Here is a 20,777-nt window from a genome sequence, read left to right on the forward strand (position 1 = left end):
CAGAGGCTGAGCTGTGACCTGACAGAGATTTATAAAATTATGAGGGGCCTTGATAAGATAAATAGTCAAAGTCTTTTACTTGGGGTGGGGGAATCCAGAACTAGAGGGCATAGGTTTAGAGTGAGAGGAGAAAGATATAAAAGGAACCTAAGGGGCAACATTTTCATGCAGAGGGTGGCACGTGGATGGAATGAGCTGCCAGAGGAGGTGGTAGAGGCTGGGACAGTACAACGTTTAAAAGGTAAATGGCTATATGTATAGGAAAGGCTTAGAGGGCAATGGGCTGGCAAGTGGGACTAGATTAACTTAGGATATCTGGTTGGCATGGTCAAATTTGGACTAAAGAGTGTGTTTCTATGCTGTAAATCTCTATGACTCAATGACTCAGTGTGATAATGCTGTATAGATTATTGACATGTGTTGTAAAAAGTTTAAATAAATAATCCACGAGTGTGATGGAAGCTTAGTGTTAGAGGGGAGAGTGAGTGTTTCTAATTGAAGCAAGGACAGTGAGTGAAGATTGGAGCATGAGGAAGCATTAGGAACCGAGATGTTGGGAGTGAGAGTTTGTTACAGTTTGAGGTCTTGGGAGTGATTGGAGTGTGTGAATGAGATGTGGGTTTGATGTGAAGGGAGCGAGATGTGGAGGTGAGGTGTGCACTATGTGGGCTTGGAAGTGATGGCTTCATAAATTAGAAGATGACATGACAGAGTGAGAAGGCAGCTGAGCAGTTTAAAAAAGACAGGGCTGAAGGGTAAGGTCAGGGGGCTGATGGAAGATTAGGGTTGGGAAGTGTTGCATTGCAGGGTGTGGGCAAATAAAAGCTCAGGAGTAAAATAAGGAATTGAGGGGTGAAGAATTGGAGTGTGAGGAAATAAGGGATGAGAAATTCGAATGAGGAGTGAGTGGTTGAGGCTGTGTTTGAGGATTCAGAATTTTGGAGTGAGGGATTTGGGGTCAGGAGTTAGAGGAGACAGGGATGGGCAGTGGGGTGAGGATCTGCTAGTGAGGAGTTTACACAGTGAGGGGTGAGGAGTTTGAGCTTAGTGTTTAGGAGGTGGCAGTTCAAGAATTAAGGCTTGGGTTTTAGTTTAAAGGGTTCAGAATGAGGGATGAGGAGTTGTGAGGGGTTGAGAGGTTAGTGAGTGAGGGATGGGGATAGGACCTAAACAGATGGATTGTGGGAAGTGTCAGAGTTCAGTGTGGAGTTACAAATTGTGTCATTTCTAGCTCCCTGCCCTCCACTGGGAGGGTTTCTGTTAAAGGGGAGTGACTGAGCAGTCACTAATTACAAACACTGGATTACAACATCATCTGAGGGAGCTCAGTGACTGACGTTGTCATTAGAATTGAATTCTTTGAGCCAGGTACATGTGAAACATCAGCGTGTTGATGCTGAGCATGCATTTAGGTTTTATTTAATCTTTCGGAACAATATAAGCCACACTGAAACAAAGATCCAAACACTGAGTCGACTCCATGAGGTGACAGTGACTCTCTATTTGTATGGGAGGATGCAGTTTGAAGATAGGAAATACCAACAGATACAGAGTTGACCAAATTCTCCCTGTTAACCATTGTCCTTAGAAACAGCTCGCTGGAGGGATTGCACAGATTGGCAATCACCCTTCCAAGGGGAGTGACGAATTCTGTTAGGACAGGAATGAGAGTTAATGAAGATGAGGAAATTACAAATTGGTAAATCCCTTCTTGAAGAAAAATTGGTGGGAAGAAACAGAGAGAGCTGGTGCTTCAGTGAGTAACCACATGGCTAAATGAACCAGTGGGGATTAGACTGGTGGGGAGGGTAGTCAACAATGAGGAGGACTAATCAGGATGGGCAGGAGGAGGTAGTCAGGTAACTTACTGAAGCTACTCAGTTCACTCTGGGTCAATTCACAAAGAAGGAAAAAGAATAGATTAATTCAGCAATGAACCAGAACTCTCTGGCAGGTGATAAACTGTATTGCTTTGTCACGAGGCATGGTTTGTAGCAAGAGGGAACTGCAGGCTGTGCTTAAAGAAGAGAGGGTGTAAGGAAGAAATCTACTGGAGTCCAGAGTATGTTGTGCAGGGTCAGACAATAAGGCAGAAAGCTTCCCATATTCTCCATGAGACAAAGTGGCACTTGAACTAATTCTGTGATATTTTAGTGTTTTATAAACTCTTTATAAAGTGTATTTCAGACACGCAGGGCATGTACAAACAACACTTAGCACAAAGAAAATAAATGAATCCTTGGAGGCAATAATACTGTCCAAAATTTTATAGATTTAATCCCAGCAAATTGGACAGTGGAAAACAGGCTGCTTAATAAAGGTGGGAGAAAGAAAATATGGAATTAGTGACTGGTTAGTCTCGGCATCAGTTGTAGGGAAAACGCTGAAGTCTACGAAAACAAAAGGATGTCATACAGAACATGAAAAAATACTAACTGCATAGATTTATGAAAGGGACAAACCCACTGGAGGTTTTTGGGATATAACTGGCAGAATGGATGAGGGAGAAGCAGTGGACAAGATTTATTTGGATTTTAAGAAAGCTTTTGATTAAGTCCCACATTGAAATTATTGTGTAAATCAAAGAGTATAGGATTAATGGAAATAAACTAGGATTGATTGAGAATTGTTTAGCAGATAAGAAATACAGACAAGGGAATAAATGGGTTATTAGAGTCATAGAGTCCTATAGCACTGAGTCAGGTCCTTTGGCCCAAACTGGTCCATGCTGACCAAAACATCCATCAATACTAACCCCATTTCTCTGCACTTGGGCCATATCCTTCTAAACCTTTCCTATCCATGTATTTGTCCAAGTGCCTTTAAAATTGTTAATGTACCCAACTTCACCACTTGCCCTAGCAGCTCATTCCTTATGTGTACCACCCTCTGTGTAAACAAGTTGCCCCTCAGGTTCCCTTTTATTCTTTCTCCTCTAACCTTAAACTGATGCCCTCTAGTCCTCAATTTCCCAACCCTGGGAAAAAGACTGAGTGTATCCACCCTATCAATGCCTCTCATGATCTTATACACCTTTATAAGGATCCCCTCAGTCTTCTACGCTCCAAAGTAAAAGTCCTAGCTTGTCCGACCTCTCCCTATAACTCAGAAGATGGAGTCCTGACAACATCATTGTAAATTTCTTCTGTACTCTTTCCAGTTTAATAACATCCTTCTTATAGCAAGGTGACCAAAGCTGCACACAATACTCCTGACTGATGAAGGCCAGTGTACCAAAAGCCTTCTTCCCTGCCCTGTCTACCTGTGACTCCACTTTCAGAGAACCGTGCACCTGAACTCCAAGGTCTCTCTGTTCCATAACACTCTTTTAAGGCCCTAGAATTCACCATGAAACTCCTACCTTGATTTGACTTTCCAAAATGCAAGACCTCACACTTATCTATATTAAACTCCATTTGCCATTTATTGGCCCATTTCCCCAGCTGATCAAGGTTCTGCTGCAATTTCTGATAACCTCCCTCACTGTCCTATTTTAGTGTCCTCTGCAAACTTACTAATCATGCCTTGTGCATTCTCATCCAAATTATTGATGTAGATAACAAACAGCAAGGGGTGCAGCACTGATCCCTGAGGCACTCCACTAGTCACAGTCACATTCCGAAAAGCATCCTTCCATTATTACCCTTTGCTTCCTACCATCAAGCCAATTGTGTATCCAATTTGCCAGCTCCCCCTGGATTCCATGTGAACTAATCTTCAGAACAGCCTACCATGTGGAACCTTTTCAAAGGCCTTACTGAAATCCATATAGACCACCCTGCCCTCAACAACCCTTCTGGTCACATAGAGTCATAGAAACAGCATGGAAACAGACCCTTCAGTCCAACCCGACCAGATATCCCAGCCCAATCTAGTTCCACCTGCCAACATGCGGCCCATATCCCTCCAAACCCTTCCTATTCATATACCCATCTAAATGCCTCTTAAATGTTGTAATTGTACCAGCCTCCACCACTTCTTCTGGCAGCTCATTCCATACCCATACCACCCTCTGTGTGAAAATGTTGCCCCTTAGGTCTCTTTTATATCTTTCTCCTCTCACCCTAAACCAGATTCCTGATGAAGGGCTTTTCCCTGAAACGTCGATTTTCCTGCTCCTTGGATGCTGCCTGACCTGCTGTGCTTTTCCAGCACCACTCTAATCTAGAATCTGGTTTCCAGCATCTGCAGTCCTTGTTTTTACCTAAACCTATGCCCTCTAGTTCTGGACCCCCTCCCACTCCAGGGAAAAGACTTTGTCTATTTACCCTACCCATGCCCCTCATAATTTTGTAAACCTCTATAAGGTCACCACCCCCCCCACCCCCCAACTCTCCAGGGAAAACAGCCCCAGCCTGTTCAGCCTCTCCCTATAGCTCAAATCCTCCAACCCTGGCACATCCTTGTAAATCTTTTCTGATCCCTTTCAAGTTTCACAATATCTTTCCAATAGGAAGGAGACCAGAATTGTACGCAATATTCCAACAGTGGCTAACCAATGTCCTGTACAGCCGCAACATGACCTCCCAACTCCTGTACTCAGTACTCTGACCAATAAAGGAAAGTATGCCAAATACCTTTTTCACTATCCTATCTACCTCATCAAAGCCAGAGTAGAAAGTGGTAATAAGTGGAACACTACAGGATCAGAGCATGGGCCCAGCTATTCTCAATAAAGTCAAGATCTGGATCAGAAAAACTAATGTAATATTTCCAGGTTTCGTCAAACTAAAAAACAAGGTGGGAGTGAGAGTGGTGCAGAGGAGACAAAGAGCCTTTGGAGTGGTTTAAATAAATTGTGAATGAGCAAATACATGGCAGTGGCAGGTTAACGGGGAGAAGTATAAAGTTGTAAACTTCATTGGAAAAACAGAATGGCAGAGTTTTATTTAAATGGGATAAATGAGGCAATGTGGATGTACTGTGGGTCCTGGGTGTCCTTGTACATTAATCACTGATACAAGCATGCAGGTGCTACAAGCTAATAGAAAGGTAAATGGTACATTGGCATCATTGAGTTCGGGAGCAAGGAATTCTTACTGTAACTGGACAGGGCCTTAGTAAGACCAAATGTGGAGTATTGTATGCAGAAGGGAGCACAGCAAAGATTCACCAGATTAATTCCTGGGATGGCAGGTTTGCTGTATAAGGAGAAATTAGTTGACTGGGTCTCTATTCATAGAATCATAAATTCCCTGCAGTGTGGAAGCAGGCCATTCGGCCCACCAAGTCCAAAACAACCCTCTGTAGAGCATCACACCTAGACACACACCCCTATCCTATTCCTATTCCTCTAACCCCACTAATTGGCTAATTCATCTAGCCTGCACATCCCTGGACACAATGGGCAATTTAGCGCGGCCAATCCACCTAACTCTAGTATTCACTGGATTAAGTGCAGAGATTGTGTTCCCCTGTTTGGGACTGAGGGAGGTCCAGAACCAGAGGATACATTGGGCCATTTTGAGGTGAGGAGAAATTTCTTCACTCAAAGGGTGGCGAACCTATGGAATTATTTATCACAAAAAACTATGGAGGCCAAGGTACTGGACATATTCAAGAAGGAGATGGATTGATTTCTAGAAACAAAAGATATTAACGGGCATGGGGACACAGTGGGAGTATTGCTTTGGGATAGAAGATCAGTCATGATCGTGTTTAATGGCAGAGTGAGCTCAATGGCCTATTCTAGTTCATGTTTGTATTTGGATCAAGAAACCATTCATCATTCATCTGAGTGATGAGTGTCTCAGTTGAAGGATCGAGCTAGATAAGAGTCAGAATTGGAGATATTTTCACATCTACCCACTCAGGGATGTTTGGACACATCTCTGGAACAATCCTAACTCCAGGCCTAGTATCTAAGCCCTTCATAAAGGGAAAATCATGCCTCACAACTTTACTAGCTTTCTTTGAGGGGATAACAAGCAGGGCAGATAGAGGGGAAGCAGTGGATGCAATGTGTTTTGAGTTCTCAGAAGGCATTTGATAAGGTGTCAAACATTCAGCTGTTTAATGAGGTGAGGTGACAGTGACAGCCTTTGACATCAAGACTGAATTTAACAGAGTGTGGCATCAAGGATCCCTGGCAAAACTGGACTGCAGATGCTGGAAGTCAAGAGTCGATAAAATGTGGAGCTGGAAAATCACAGCAGGCCAAGCAGCTTCAGAGGACCAGGAGAATCAACATTTCAGGTTGGGATCCTTCATCAGTCCAGACTTTCCTGCTCCTCTGATGCTACTTGACCTGCTGTGCTTTTCCAGCTCTACATTTTATTGATTTTAAAATCTATGGGTATCAGAGGCAAACTCTTCGCGGGTTAGAGTCATACCTGGGACATAGTAAGATGGTTGTGGTTGTTGGTGGTCAGTCATCTCAGCTCCAGGACATCTCTGCAGGAGTTCCTCAGGGTAGTGTCTCAGGCCCAACCATCTATAGCTGCTTCATCAATGATGTTCCCTTCATCACAAAGTCAGGAGTGGGGATGTTCACTGATGATTGATCATTGTTCAGCACCATTCACAACTCCTCAGATACTGAAGCAGGCTGCGTCCAAATGCAACAAGACCCGGACCACATCCAGGCTTGGGCTGACAATTGATAAGTAACATTCACGCTACACAAATGCCAGGCTATGACCATCTCTAGAAGAAAGTGAGGACTGCAGATGCTGGAGACCGAGTTGAAAAGTGTGGTGCTGGAAAGCCGCAGCAGGTCAGGCAGCATCCGAGGAGCAGGAGAATCGATGTTTCGGACATAAGCCCTTCTTCAGGAATGAGGCCGGTGTGCCAAGCAGGCTGAGATAAAGGGGGGGGGGGGGGGGGGAAGCGCTGGGAATACGATAGGTGGAAGGAGGTGAGGGTGAGGGGGATAGGCCGGAGAGGGGGTGGGGGCAGACAGGTCGGGAAGAAGATTGCAGGTCAAGAGGGCGGTGCTGAATCCAGGGTTTGGGACTGAGACAAGGTGGGGGGAGGGGAAATGAGAAAGCTGGAGAAATCTACATTCATCCTGTGTGGTTGAAGGTTTCCTAGGCAGACGATGAGGCACTCTTCCTCCAGGCGTCGTGTGGCCAGGGTCTGGCGAATGAGGAGGCCAGGGACCTGCATGTCCTTGGTGGAGTGGGAGGGGGAGTTAAAGTGTTCAGCCACGGGGCAGTTGAGTTGGTTGGTCCGGGTGGAAGTGGTCTCTCAAGAATGCTGATAGGGATGGGGAGGTAAATATATCCCTGATGGTGGGGTCTGTTTGGAGGTGGCGGAAGTGACGGAGGACGATATGATGTATCCGAAGGTTGATGGGGTGGTAGGTGAGGACCAGTGGGTTCTGTCCCGGTGGTGATTGGAGGGGCGGGGTTCAAGGGTAGAGGTTCGGGAAGTGGAGGAGATGCGGTGGAGAGCATCGTCGACCACGTTGGAGGGGAAATTGCGGTCTTTGAAGAAGGAGGCCATTTGGCTGTTCGGTAGTGGAATTGGTCCTCCTGGGAGCAGATGCGGCGGAGGCGAAGAAATTGGGAATATGGGATGGCGGTTTTACAGGGGGCAGGGTGGGAGGAGGTGTAATCTAGGTAGCTGTGGGAGTCGGTCAGTTTGTAGTAAATGTCTGTGTTGAGTTGGTCGCCCGAGATAGAAATGGAGAGGCTTAGGAAGGGGAGTTCATCTCTGCAGACCTCGACACTGTCCTGGCCCCCTTAGTCCAAGAACTCCCCACGTACACTTGGGACACCACCCACGCCCTCCACCTCCTCCATGATTTTCGCTACCCCGGCCCCCAACGCCTTATCTTCACCATGGACATCCAGTCCCTATACACTTCCATCCACAATCATGAAGGCCTCCAAGCCCTCCGCTCCTTCCTCTCCTGCCGACCCAACCAGTACCCTTCCACTGACACCCTCCTTCAACTGACTGAACTGGACCACACTCTCAACAACTTCTCCTTCCAATCCTCCCACTTCCTCCAAACCATGGGCACCCACATGGGCCCCAGCTATGCCTGCCTCTTCATCGAATATGTGGAACAGTCCATCTTCCGCAGCTACACTGGCACCACCCCCCACCTTTTCCTCCGCTACACCAATAAAAGCTAACACACCGTAGGCCTTCTAAACAACCCTTGATTAGAATGGTGCTGGAAAATCGACATTTCAGGCAAAAGCCCTTCATCAGGACTTCTGCTATCCTCCAGTCTTCTGTTATTACTTCTATAAACAATGATAACATAAAGATCAAAGCCAAAAGATCGGCAATCTCCTTCCTGGATTCCCAGGATAAATCCCATCAGGCCCAGGGGATTTATCTATTTTTACACTTTCCAGAATTGCTAACAACTCCTCCACACCAATCTACTAGACCTCAATCCCATCTAGGTAAAAACAATGACTGCAGATGCTGGAAACCAGATTCTGGATTAGTGGTGCTGGAAGAGCACAGCAGTTCAGGCAGCATCCGAGGAGCTTCGAAATCGATGTTTCGGGCAAAAGCCCTTCATCAGGAATAAAGGCAGAGAGCCTGAAGGGTGGAGAGATAAGTGAGAGGAGGGTGGGGTGGGGAGAAAGTAGCATAGAGTACAATAGGTGAGTGGGGGAGGGGATGAAGGTGATAGGTCAGGGGGGAGGGTGGAGTGGATAGGTGGAAAAGAAGATAAGCCGGTAGGACAAGTCATGAGGACAGTGCTGAGCTGGAAGTTTGGAACTAGGGTGAGGTGGGGGAAGGGGAAAATGAGGAAACTGTTGAAGTCCATATTGATGCCCTGGGGTTGAAGTGTTCCGAGGTGGAAGATGAGGCGTTCTTCCTCCAGGCGTCTGGTGGTGAGGGGGCAGCGGTGAAGGAGGCCCAGGACCTCCATGTCTTCGGCAGAGTGGGAGGGGGAGTTGAAATGTTGGGCCACAGGGCGGTGTAGTTGATTGGTGCGGGTGTCTCGGAGATATTGCCTAAAGCACACTTCTAGGAGGCGTCCAGTCTCCCCAATGTAGAGGAGACTGCATCGAGAGCAAAGGATACAATAAATGATAATAGTGGACGTGCAGGTGAAACTTTGATGGATGTGGAAGGCTCCTTTAGGGCCTTGGATGGAGGTGAGGGAGGAGATGTGGGTGCAGGTTTTGCAATTCCTGCGGTGGCAGGGGAAGGTGCTAGGATGTAAGTGGGTTGTAGGGGGCGTGGACCTGACCAGGTAGTCACGGAGGGAACAGTCTTTGCAGAAGGCGGAAAGGGGTGGGGAGGGAAATATATCCCTGGTGGTGGGGTCTGTTTGGAGGTGGCGGAAATGTCAGTGGATGATTTGGTTTATGCGAAGGTTGGTAGGGTGGAAGGTGAGCACCAGGGGCGTTCTGTCCTTGTTACGGTTGGAGGGGTGAGGTCTGAGGGTGGAAGTGCGGGATGTGGACGAGATGCGTTGGAGGGCATCTTTAACCACGTGGGAAGGGAAATTGCGGTCTCTAAAGAAAGTGTGTTCTGTGGTGGAACTGGTCCTCCTGGGAGCAGATACAGCGGAGGCGGAGGAATTGGGAATACAGGATGGCATTTTTGCAGGAGGTAGCATGAGAAGAGGTATAATCCAGGTAGTTGTGGGAGTTGGTGGGTTTGTAAAAAATGTCGGTGTCAAGTCGGTTGTCATTAATGGAGATGAAGAGGTCCAGGAAGGGGAGAGAGGTGTCAGAGATGGTCCAGGTAAATTTAAGGTCAGGGTGGAATGTGTTGGTGAAGTTGATGAATTGCTCAACCTCCTCATGGGAGCACGAGGTGGCACCAATGCAGTCATCAATGTAGCGGAGGAAGAAGTGGGGAGTGGTGCCGGTGTAATTACGGAAGATTGACTGTTCTACGTAGCCAACAAAGAGACAGGCATAGCTGGGGCCCATACGTGTGCCTTCTAGTCTAGTAGCCTATATCTCAGTATTCTCCTCGGCAACATTGTCTTTTTCTAGTGTGAATACTGATGAAAAGTATTCATTTAGCACTTCTCCTATCTCGTTGGACTCCACGCACAACTTCCCACTACTGCCCTTGATTGACCCTAATCTTACTCTAGTCATTCTTTTATTCCTGACATACCTATAGAAAGCCATAGGGTTTTCCTTGATCCTATCCGCCAATAGCTTCTCATGTCCCCTCCTGGCTCTTCTTCGCTCTCTCTTTAGGTCTTTCCTGGTTAACTTGTAACTCTCAAACACCCTAACTGAGCCTTCACATCTCATCCTAACATAAGCTGCCTTCTTCCTCTTGACAAGAGATTCAACTTCTTTAGTAAACCACGGCTCCCAAGCTCGACCACTTCCTCCCTGCCTGACAGGTACATACTTATCAAGGACCCGCAGCAGCTGGCCCTTGAATAAGCTCCACATTTCAATTGTGCCCATTCCCTGCAGTTTCCTTCCTCATCCTATGCATCCTAATTCTTGCCTAATTGCATCATAATTTCCTTTCCCCCAGGTATAACTCTTGCCCTGCAATATATACCTATCCCTCTCCATCACTAAGGTAAACATAACCGAATTGTGGTTACTATCACCAATGTGCTCACCTCCCTCCAAATCTAACACCTAGCTGGGTTCATTACTCAGTACCAAATCTAACGTGGCCTCACCCCTTGTTGACCTGTCTACATACTGTATCAGGAAACTCTCCAGGACAAAAACTGACCCATCTAAAGTACTTGAACTATAGTATTTCCTGAAGAAGGGCTTATGCCCGAAACGTCGATTCTCCTGTTCCTTTGATGCTGCCTGACCTGCTGCGCTTTTCCAAGCAACACATTTTTAAGCTCTGATCTCCAGCATCTGCAGTCCTCATTTTCTCCTATAGTATTCCCAGTCAATATTTGGAAAGTTAAAGTTCCCCATAACAACTACTCTGTCACTCACTCCTATTGAGGATCATCTTTGTTATCCTATCCTCTATACCTCTGGAACTATTGAGGCCTATAGAAAGCTCCTAACAGGGTAATCCCTCCTTTCCAGTTTCTAATCTCAGCCCATACTACCTCAGTAGATGTGTCCTCAAACGTCCTTTCTGTAACCATATTACAGTCCTTGACTAACAATGCCACACCGCCCCCTTTTTTACCATCTTTTCTGTTTTTACTGAAACATCTAAACCCCGGAATCCACAATAACCATTCCTGCCCCTGCTCTACCCATGTCTCCGAAATGGTCACAACTTCAAAATCCCAGGTACCAACTCATGCTCCAAGTTCACCCACCTTCTTGCAGATGCTCCTGGCATTGAAGTAGACTTCAAACCAACCTCTTGCTTGCCGGTGCCTTCTTGCAATCTTGAAATCTTAGTTCTGATCTCATTACTCTCATCCTCCTGTGTACTCGAACTACAATTTCGGTTCCCATTCCCCTGATGAATTAGTTTAAACCCACTTGAAGTGCATTAGCAAATTCCACCCCCTCCCCCAGGATATTGGAAACCCCTCTGGTTCAGGTGTAGACTATCCTGTTTGTACAAGTCCCACCCACCCCAGAACAAGCCCCAATTATCCAGGTATCTGAAACCATTCCTCCTGCACCTTCCCTGTCGCCATGCGTTCAACTCCTCTCTCTACCTATTCACCTCGCTAGCACATGGCACGGGTAACAAACCAGAGATAACAACCCTGTTTGTCCAACTCTAAACCTCCATCCTAGCTCCTGAATTTCTGCTTTAAATCCCCATCTCTCTTCCTACCTGTTATGTTAGTGTCTATGTGGACCACGACTTGGGGCTGCTCCCCCTCCCTTTCAAGGATCCCGAAAATATAATCAGAGACATTACAAAGCCTGGTACTTAGGAGGCAACACACCAACTGTGAGTCTCTGTCATTCCCACAGAACCTCCTATCTGTCCCCCTAACTACAGAGTCCCCAATGACTAATGCTCTGCTCCTCTTCCCCGTTCCCTTGTGGAATTCACTCTCACAGGGAGTGGTCTAGGGGAATATTGACAATATGTTGAAGTGGGGGGAGGATAAATACACAACAGGGAATGGAAAGAAAAGTGAGATGATTGAAAAGGGAGTTGTGGAAGCATTGTGTGAGGCACAAAGACCAGCACAGAACATAAGGCCTAAATGTCTCTTTGCTGTGCTGGACATTTTCAGCTTTTCTCCATGAAGTCCGTTCAGTCTCATAGAGACATCAGAGACTGTTTAGACAGTGGTCTTTGTTCAGGAGTTTCAGTCGGAGCAGATGGCACCAAATGTTCTAGCAGCAAGATCACACATAAAACATTCACACATTATGGTCACAGTTATTTACTTTGTTAGGCAGCCAAATTAATGCCCAAATATGCAAATATTACTAACTAAAAAGCTATAATTGTAAAAATTACTTGAAACACTTTGAAACTGTATTTTGAATGACAAAACTTTCGGAATGGACTGATTTACCTGTGAGCAGAGTCATGTATGCCAAACACAGACAGAAGATCACAAATTGCTCCATTCTGATAACAGGGTGTCCTTGGTGTGCCAGTCAGCACAACAGCCCAGTGTGTATCCTGACTGACAAGCAGTATACAACTCCTCACGTCACCACTCGGGAGCTTTCATAACATCTGGTTATTTGGCGCATGTTAAGGAGCCTGGTAGCAAGCCCCAGTCATTCAGAGAGTCTGTGTGTAAGTGAGTGAGAAACTCTTCCATCACTGAATCTTCTCACACCACACCTCCACGTCACTGTGGAAACATATTTTACCCTTACGTAAACAACTCTTCCAAAGGAACAAATCTCACCCATTCTTCAGCAGAATTTCAGTGGAGTCAGTTTTCTGATTTTAAAACTTTTTTAAAAGTTCATTCATGAGATGTGGGTGTTGCTGGCTGGACCAGCATTTTTTGCCCATCCCGAGTTGCTCTTAAGAAAGTGTAGTGAGCTGACTTCTTGAACATCAGATACTGAAGCAGTCCATGACCAAATGCAGCAAGATCTGGACAATTCAGGCTTGAGCTGACAAGTGGCAAGTAACAATCACATTACACAAATGCTCGGCAATGACCATACTCAATAAGAGAGAAATTTAACCACTGTCCCTTGATATTCAATGGTACTAACATCACTGAATCACCCAATATCAACATCCCTGGGGTTACCATTGACCAGAAACTGAACCAGACTCACTGTATAAATACAATGGATGCAAGAGCAGGTCAGACACGAGGAATCCCGCAATGGGTAGCTCACCTGTCTCCCCAAACCCTTTCCACCATGCACAAGGCACAAGCCAAGAGTGAGATGGAATACTCCCCACTTGCCTCCAAGAACACTCAAGAAGCTGGACACCATCCAGGACAAAGCAGCCTGCTGATTATTGTGGATGTGGTGCCAATCAAGTTGGCTGCTTTATCCTGGATGGTGCCGCACTGTCGGTGGGGCAGTGTTGAGGGAATGGGCACTGTCGGATGTTCAGCACTGAGGGTCAGTGCTGAGGGAGTGTCGCACTGTCGGAGGGTCGGTGCTGAGGGAGTGTCGCACTGTCGGAGGGTCAGTACTGAGGGAGTGGACACTGTCGGAGGGTCAGTGCTGAGGGAGTGTCGCACTGTCGGAGGGTCAGTGCTGAGGGAGGGCCGCACTGTCGGAGGGTCAGTGCTGAGGGAGGGCCGCACTGTCGGAGGGTCAGTGCTGAGGGAGTGGACACTGTCGGAGGATCAGTGCTGAGGGAGGGCCGCACTGTCGGAGGGTCAGTGCTGAGGGAGTGGGCACTGTCGGAGGGTCAGTGCTGAGGGAGTGGGCACTGTCGGAGGGTCAGTGCTGAGGGAGTGGACACTGTCGGAGGGTCAGTGCTGAGGGTGTGTCGCACTGTCGGAGGGTCAGTGCTGAGGGAGTGGGCACTGTCGGAGGGTCAGTGCTGAGGGAGTGGACACTGTCGGAGGGTCAGTGCTGAGGGAGTGTCGCACTGTCGGAGGGTCAGTGCTGAGGGAGTGGGCACTGTCGGAGGGTCAGTGCTGAGGGAGTGCCGCACTGTCGGAGGGTCAGTGCTGAGGGAGAGGGCACTGTCGGAGGGTCAGTGCTGAGGGAGTGTCGCACTGTCGGAGGGTCAGTGCTGAGGGAGTGGGCACTGTCGGAGGGTCAGTGCTGAGGGAGTGTCGCACTGTCGGAGGGTCAGTGCTGAGGGAGTGGGCACTGTCGGAGGGTCAGTGCTGAGGGAGTGGGCACTGTCGGAGGGTCAGTGCTGAGGGAGTGCCGCACTGTCGGAGGGTCAGTGCTGAGGGAGTGGGCACTGTCGGAGGGTCAGTGCTGAGGGAGTGCCGCACTGTCGGAGGGTCAGTGCTGAGGGAGTGCCGCACTGTCGGAGGGTCAGTGCTGAGGGAGTGTCGCACTGTCGGAGGGTCAGTGCTGAGGGAGCCCCGCACTGTCGGAGGGTCAGTGCTGAGGGAGTGGGCACTGTCGGAGGGTCAGTGCTGAGGGAGTGCCGCACTGTCGGAGGGTCAGTGCTGAGGGAGTGCCGCACTGTCGGAGGGTCAGTGCTGAGGGAGTGCCGCACTGTCGGAGGGTCAGTGCTGAGGGAGTGTCGCACTGTCGGAGGGTCAGTGCTGAGGGAGTGGGCACTGTCGGAGGGTCAGTGCTGAGGGAGTGCCGCACTGTCGGAGGGTCAGTGCTGAGGGAGAGGGCACTGTCGGAGGGTCAGTGCTGAGGGAGTGCCGCACTGTCGGAGGGTCAGTGCTGAGGGAGTGTCGCACTGTCGGAGGGTCAGTGCTGAGGGAGTGGGCACTGTCGGAGGGTCAGTGCTGAGGGAGTGCCGCACTGTCGGAGGGTCAGTGCTGAGGGAGAGGGCACTGTCAGAGGGTCAGTGCTGAGGGAGTGGGCACTGTCGGAGGGTCAGTGCTGAGGGAGTGGGCACTGTCGGAGGGTCAGTGCTGAGGGAGCGCCGCACTGTCGGTGGGTCAGTGCTGAGGGAGCGCCGCACTGTCGGAGGGTCAGTGCTGAGGGAATGGGCACTGTCGGAGGGTCAGTGCTGAGGGAGTGCCGCACTGTCGGAGGGTCAGTGCTGAGGGAGTGCCGCACTGTCGGAGGGTCAGTGCTGAGGGAGTGCCGCACTGTCGGAGGGTCAGTGCTGAGGGAGCGCCGCACTGTCGGAGGGTCAGTGCTGAGGGAGCGCCGCACTGTCGGAGGGTCAGTGCTGAGGTAGCGCCGCACTGTCGGAGGGTCAGTGCTGAGGGAGCGCCGCACTGTCGGAGGGTCAGTGCTGAGGGAGCGCCGCACTGTCGGAGGGTCAGTGCTGAGGGAATGGGCACTGTCGGAGGGTCAGTGCTGAGGGAGTGGGCACTGTCGGAGGGTCAGTGCTGAGGGAGTGGGCACTGTCGGAGGGTCAGTGCTGAGGGAGTGCCGCACTGTCGGAGGGTCAGTGCTGAGGGAATGGGCACTGTCGGAGGGTCAGTGCTGAGGGAGTGCCGCACTGTCGGAGGGTCAGTGCTGAGGGAGTGCCGCACTGTCGGAGGGTCAGTGCTGAGGGAATGGGCACTGTCGGAGGGTCAGTGCTGAGGGAGTGCCGCACTGTCGGAGGGTCAGTGCTGAGGGAGTGCCGCACTGTCGGAGGGTCAGTGCTGAGGGAGTGCCGCACTGTCGGAGGGTCAGTGCTGAGGGAGTGGGCACTGTCGGAGGGTCAGTGCTGAGGGAGCGCCGCACTGTCGGAGGGTCAGTGCTGAGGGAGCGCCGCACTGTCGGAGGGTCAGTGCTGAGGGAGCGCCGCACTGTCGGAGGGTCAGTGCTGAGGGAGCGCCGCACTGTCGGAGGGTCAGTGCTGAGGGAATGGGCACTGTCGGAGGGTCAGTGCTGAGGGAGTGGGCACTGTCGGAGGGTCAGTGCTGAGGGAGTGGGCACTGTCGGAGGGTCAGTGCTGAGGGAGTGCCGCACTGTCGGAGGGTCAGTGCTGAGGGAATGGGCACTGTCGGAGGGTCAGTGCTGAGGGAGTGCCGCACTGTCGGAGGGTCAGTGCTGAGGGAGTGCCGCACTGTCGGAGGGTCAGTGCTGAGGGAATGGGCACTGTCGGAGGGTCAGTGCTGAGGGAGTGCCGCACTGTCGGAGGGTCAGTGCTGAGGGAGTGCCGCACTGTCGGAGGGTCAGTGCTGAGGGAGTGCCGCACTGTCGGAGGGTCAGTGCTGAGGGAGTGGGCACTGTCGGAGGGTCAGTGCTGAGGGAGCGCCGCACTGTCGGAGGGTCAGTGCTGAGGGAGTGGGCACTGTCGGAGGGTCAGTGCTGAGGGAGCGCCGCACTGTCGGAGGGTCAGTGCTGAGGGAGCGCCGCACTGTCGGAGGGTCAGTGCTGAGGGAGCGCCGCACTGTCGGAGGGTCAGTGCTGAGGGAGCGCCGCACTGTCGGAGGGTCAGTGCTGAGGGAATGGGCACTGTCGGAGGGTCAGTGCTGAGGGAGTGGGCACTGTCGGAGGGTCAGTGCTGAGGGAGTGGGCACTGTCGGAGGGTCAGTGCTGAGGGAGTGCCGCACTGTCGGAGGGTCAGTGCTGAGGGAATGGGCACTGTCGGAGGGTCAGTGCTGAGGGAGTGCCGCACTGTCGGAGGGTCAGTGCTGAGGGAGTGCCGCACTGTCGGAGGGTCAGTGCTGAGGGAATGGGCACTGTCGGAGGGTCAGTGCTGAGGGAGTGCCGCACTGTCGGAGGGTCAGTGCTGAGGGAGTGCCGCACTGTCGGAGGGTCAGTGCTGAGGGAGTGGGCACTGTCGGAGGGTCAGTGCTGAGGGAGCGCCGCACTGTCGGAGGGTCAGTGCTGAGGGAGTGGGCACTGTCGGAGGGTCAGTGCTGAGGGAGTGCCGCACTGTCGGAGGGTCAGTGCTGAGGGAGTGCCACACTGTCGGAGGGTCAGTGCTGAGGGAGTGGGCACTGTCGGAGGGTCAGTGCTGAGGGAGTGCCGCACTGTCGGAGGGTCAGTGCTGAGGGAGTGCCGCACTGTCGGAGGGTCAGTGCTGAGGGAGTGCCGCACTGTCGGAGGGTCAGTGCTGAGGGAGTGGGCACTGTCGGAGGGTCAGTGCTGAGGGAGTGGGCACTGTCGGAGGGTCAGTGCTGAGGGAGTGCCACACTGTCGGAGGGTCAGTGCTGAGGGAGTGGGCACTGTCGGAGGGTCAGTGCTGAGGGAGTGGGCACTGTCGGAGGGTCAGTACTGAGGGAGTGCCGCACTGTCGGAGGGTCAGTGCTGAGGGAGTGCCGCACTGTCGGAGGGTCAGTGCTGAGGGAGTGCCGCACTGTCGGAGGGTCAGTGCTGAGGGAGTGGGCACTGTCGGAGGGTCATACTGAGGGAGTGCCGCACTGTCGGAGGGTCAGTGCTGAGGGAGTGCCGCACTGTCGGAGGGTCAGTGCTGAGGGAGTGCCGCACTGTCGGAGGGTCAGTGCTGAGGGAGTGGGCACTGTCGGAGTGTCAGTGCTGAGGGAGTGCCGCACTGTCGGAGGGTCAGTGCTGAGGGAGTGGGCACTGTCAGAGGGTCAGTGCTGAAGGAGTGCCGCACTGTCGGAGGGTCAGTGCTGAGGGAGTGCCGCACTGTCGGAGGGTCAGTGCTGAGGGAGTGGGCACTGTCGGAGGGTCAGTGCTGAGGGAGTGCCGCACTGTCGGAGGGTCAGTGCTGAGGGAGGGCCGCACTGTCGGAGGGTCAGTGCTGAGGGAGCGCCGCACTGTCGGAGGGTCAGTGCTGAGGGAGCGCCGCACTGTCGGAGGGTCAGTGCTGAGGGAGTGCCGCACTGTCGGAGGGTCAGTGCTGAGGGAGCGGGCACTGTCGGAGGGTCAGTGCTGAGGGAGTGGGCACTGTCGGAGGGTCAGTGCTGAGGGAGCGGGCACTGTCGGAGGGTCAGTGCTGAGGGAGTGCCGCACTGTCGGAGGGTCAGTGCTGAGGGAGGGCCGCACTGTCGGAGGGTCAGTGCTGAGGGAGCGCCGCACTGTCGGAGGGTCAGTGCTGAGGGAGTGCCGCACTGTCGGAGGGTCAGTGCCGAGGGAGTGCCGCACTGTCGGAGGGTCAGTGCCGAGGGAGGGCCGCACTGTCGGAGGGTCAGTGCTGAGGGAGTGGGCACTGTCGGAGGGTCAGTGTTGAGGGAGTGCCGCACTGTCGGAGGGTCAGTGCTGAGGGAGTGCCGCACTGTCGGAGGGTCAGTGCTGAGGGAGTGCCGCACTGTCGGAGGGTCAGTGCTGAGGGAGTGCCACACTGTCGGAGGGTCAGTGCTGAGGGAGTGCCGCACTGTCGGAGGGTCAGTGCTGAGGGAGTGCCGCACTGTCGGGGGGTCAGTGCTGAGGGAGTGCCGCACTGTCGGAGGGTCAGTGCTGAGGGAGTGCCGCACTGTCGGAGGGTCAGTGCTGAGGGAGTGGGCACTGTCGGAGGGTCAGTGCTGAGGGAGTGCCGCACTGTCGGAGGGTCAGTGCTGAGGGAATGGGCACTGTCGGAGGGTCAGTGCTGAGGGAGTGCCGCACTGTCGGAGGGTCAGTGCTGAGGGAGTGCCGCACTGTCGGAGGGTCAGTGCTGAGGGAATGGGCACTGTCGGAGGGTCAGTGCTGAGGGAGTGCCGCACTGTCGGAGGGTCAGTGCTGAGGGAGTGCCGCACTGTCGGAGGGTCAGTGCTGAGGGAGTGCCGCACTGTCGGAGGGTCAGTGCTGAGGGAGTGGGCACTGTCGGAGGGTCAGTGCTGAGGGAGCGCCGCACTGTCGGAGGGTCAGTGCTGAGGGAGTGGGCACTGTCGGAGGGTCAGTGCTGAGGGAGCGCCGCACTGTCGGAGGGTCAGTGCTGAGGGAGCGCCGCACTGTCGGAGGGTCAGTGCTGAGGGAGCGCCGCACTGTCGGAGGGTCAGTGCTGAGGGAGCGCCGCACTGTCGGAGGGTCAGTGCTGAGGGAATGGGCACTGTCGGAGGGTCAGTGCTGAGGGAGTGGGCACTGTCGGAGGGTCAGTGCTGAGGGAGTGGGCACTGTCGGAGGGTCAGTGCTGAGGGAGTGCCGCACTGTCGGAGGGTCAGTGCTGAGGGAATGGGCACTGTCGGAGGGTCAGTGCTGAGGGAGTGCCGCACTGTCGGAGGGTCAGTGCTGAGGGAGTGCCGCACTGTCGGAGGGTCAGTGCTGAGGGAATGGGCACTGTCGGAGGGTCAGTGCTGAGGGAGTGCCGCACTGTCGGAGGGTCAGTGCTGAGGGAGTGCCGCACTGTCGGAGGGTCAGTGCTGAGGGAGTGGGCACTGTCGGAGGGTCAGTGCTGAGGGAGCGCCGCACTGTCGGAGGGTCAGTGCTGAGGGAGTGGGCACTGTCGGAGGGTCAGTGCTGAGGGAGTGCCGCACTGTCGGAGGGTCAGTGCTGAGGGAGTGCCACACTGTCGGAGGGTCAGTGCTGAGGGAGTGGGCACTGTCGGAGGGTCAGTGCTGAGGGAGTGCCGCACTGTCGGAGGGTCAGTGCTGAGGGAGTGCCGCACTGTCGGAGGGTCAGTGCTGAGGGAGTGGGCACTGTCGGAGGGTCAGTGCTGAGGGAGTGGGCACTGTCGGAGGGTCAGTGCTGAGGGAGTGCCACACTGTCGGAGGGTCAGTGCTGAGGGAGTGGGCACTGTCGGAGGGTCAGTGCTGAGGGAGTGGGCACTGTCGGAGGGTCAGTACTGAGGGAGTGCCGCACTGTCGGAGGGTCAGTGCTGAGGGAGTGCCGCACTGTCGGAGGGTCAGTGCTGAGGGAGTGCCGCACTGTCGGAGGGTCAGTGCTGAGGGAGTGGGCACTGTCGGAGGGTCATACTGAGGGAGTGCCGCACTGTCGGAGGGTCAGTGCTGAGGGAGTGCCGCACTGTCGGAGGGTCAGTGCTGAGGGAGTGCCGCACTGTCGGAGGGTCAGTGCTGAGGGAGTGGGCACTGTCGGAGTGTCAGTGCTGAGGGAGTGCCGCACTGTCGGAGGGTCAGTGCTGAGGGAGTGGGCACTGTCAGAGGGTCAGTGCTGAAGGAGTGCCGCACTGTCGGAGGGTCAGTGCTGAGGGAGTGCCGCACTGTCGGAGGGTCAGTGCTGAGGGAGCGGGCACTGTCGGAGGGTCAGTGCTGAGGGAGTGCCGCACTGTCGGAGGGTCAGTGCTGAGGGAGGGCCGCACTGTCGGAGGGTCAGTGCTGAGGGAGCGCCGCACTGTCGGAGGGTCAGTGCTGAGGGAGCGCCGCACTGTCGGAGGGTCAGTGCTGAGGGAGTGCCGCACTGTCGGAGGGTCAGTGCTGAGGGAGCGGGCACTGTCGGAGGGTCAGTGCTGAGGGAGTGGGCACTGTCGGAGGGTCAGTGCTGAGGGAGCGGGCACTGTCGGAGGGTCAGTGCTGAGGGAGTGCCGCACTGTCGGAGGGTCAGTGCTGAGGGAGGGCCGCACTGTCGGAGGGTCAGTGCTGAGGGAGCGCCGCACTGTCGGAGGGTCAGTGCTGAGGGAGTGCCGCACTGTCGGAGGGTCAGTGCCGAGGGAGTGCCGCACTGTCGGAGGGTCAGTGCCGAGGGAGGGCCGCACTGTCGGAGGGTCAGTGCTGAGGGAGTGGGCACTGTCGGAGGGTCAGTGTTGAGGGAGTGCCGCACTGTCGGAGGGTCAGTGCTGAGGGAGTGCCGCACTGTCGGAGGGTCAGTGCTGAGGGAGTGCCGCACTGTCGGAGGGTCAGTGCTGAGGGAGTGCCGCACTGTCGGAGGGTCAGTGCTGAGGGAGTGCCGCACTGTCGGAGGGTCAGTGCTGAGGGAGTGCCGCACTGTCGGGGGGTCAGTGCTGAGGGAGTGCCGCACTGTCGGAGGGTCAGTGCTGAGGGAGTGCCGCACTGTCGGAGGGTCAGTGCTGAGGGAGTGCCGCACTGTCGGAGGGTCAGTGCTGAGGGAGTGCCGCACTGTCGGAGGGTC

This window comes from Chiloscyllium punctatum, chromosome 39, assembly GCF_047496795.1.
Source record: "Chiloscyllium punctatum isolate Juve2018m chromosome 39, sChiPun1.3, whole genome shotgun sequence".
In the NCBI taxonomy this organism is placed as follows: Eukaryota; Metazoa; Chordata; class Chondrichthyes; order Orectolobiformes; family Hemiscylliidae; genus Chiloscyllium; species Chiloscyllium punctatum.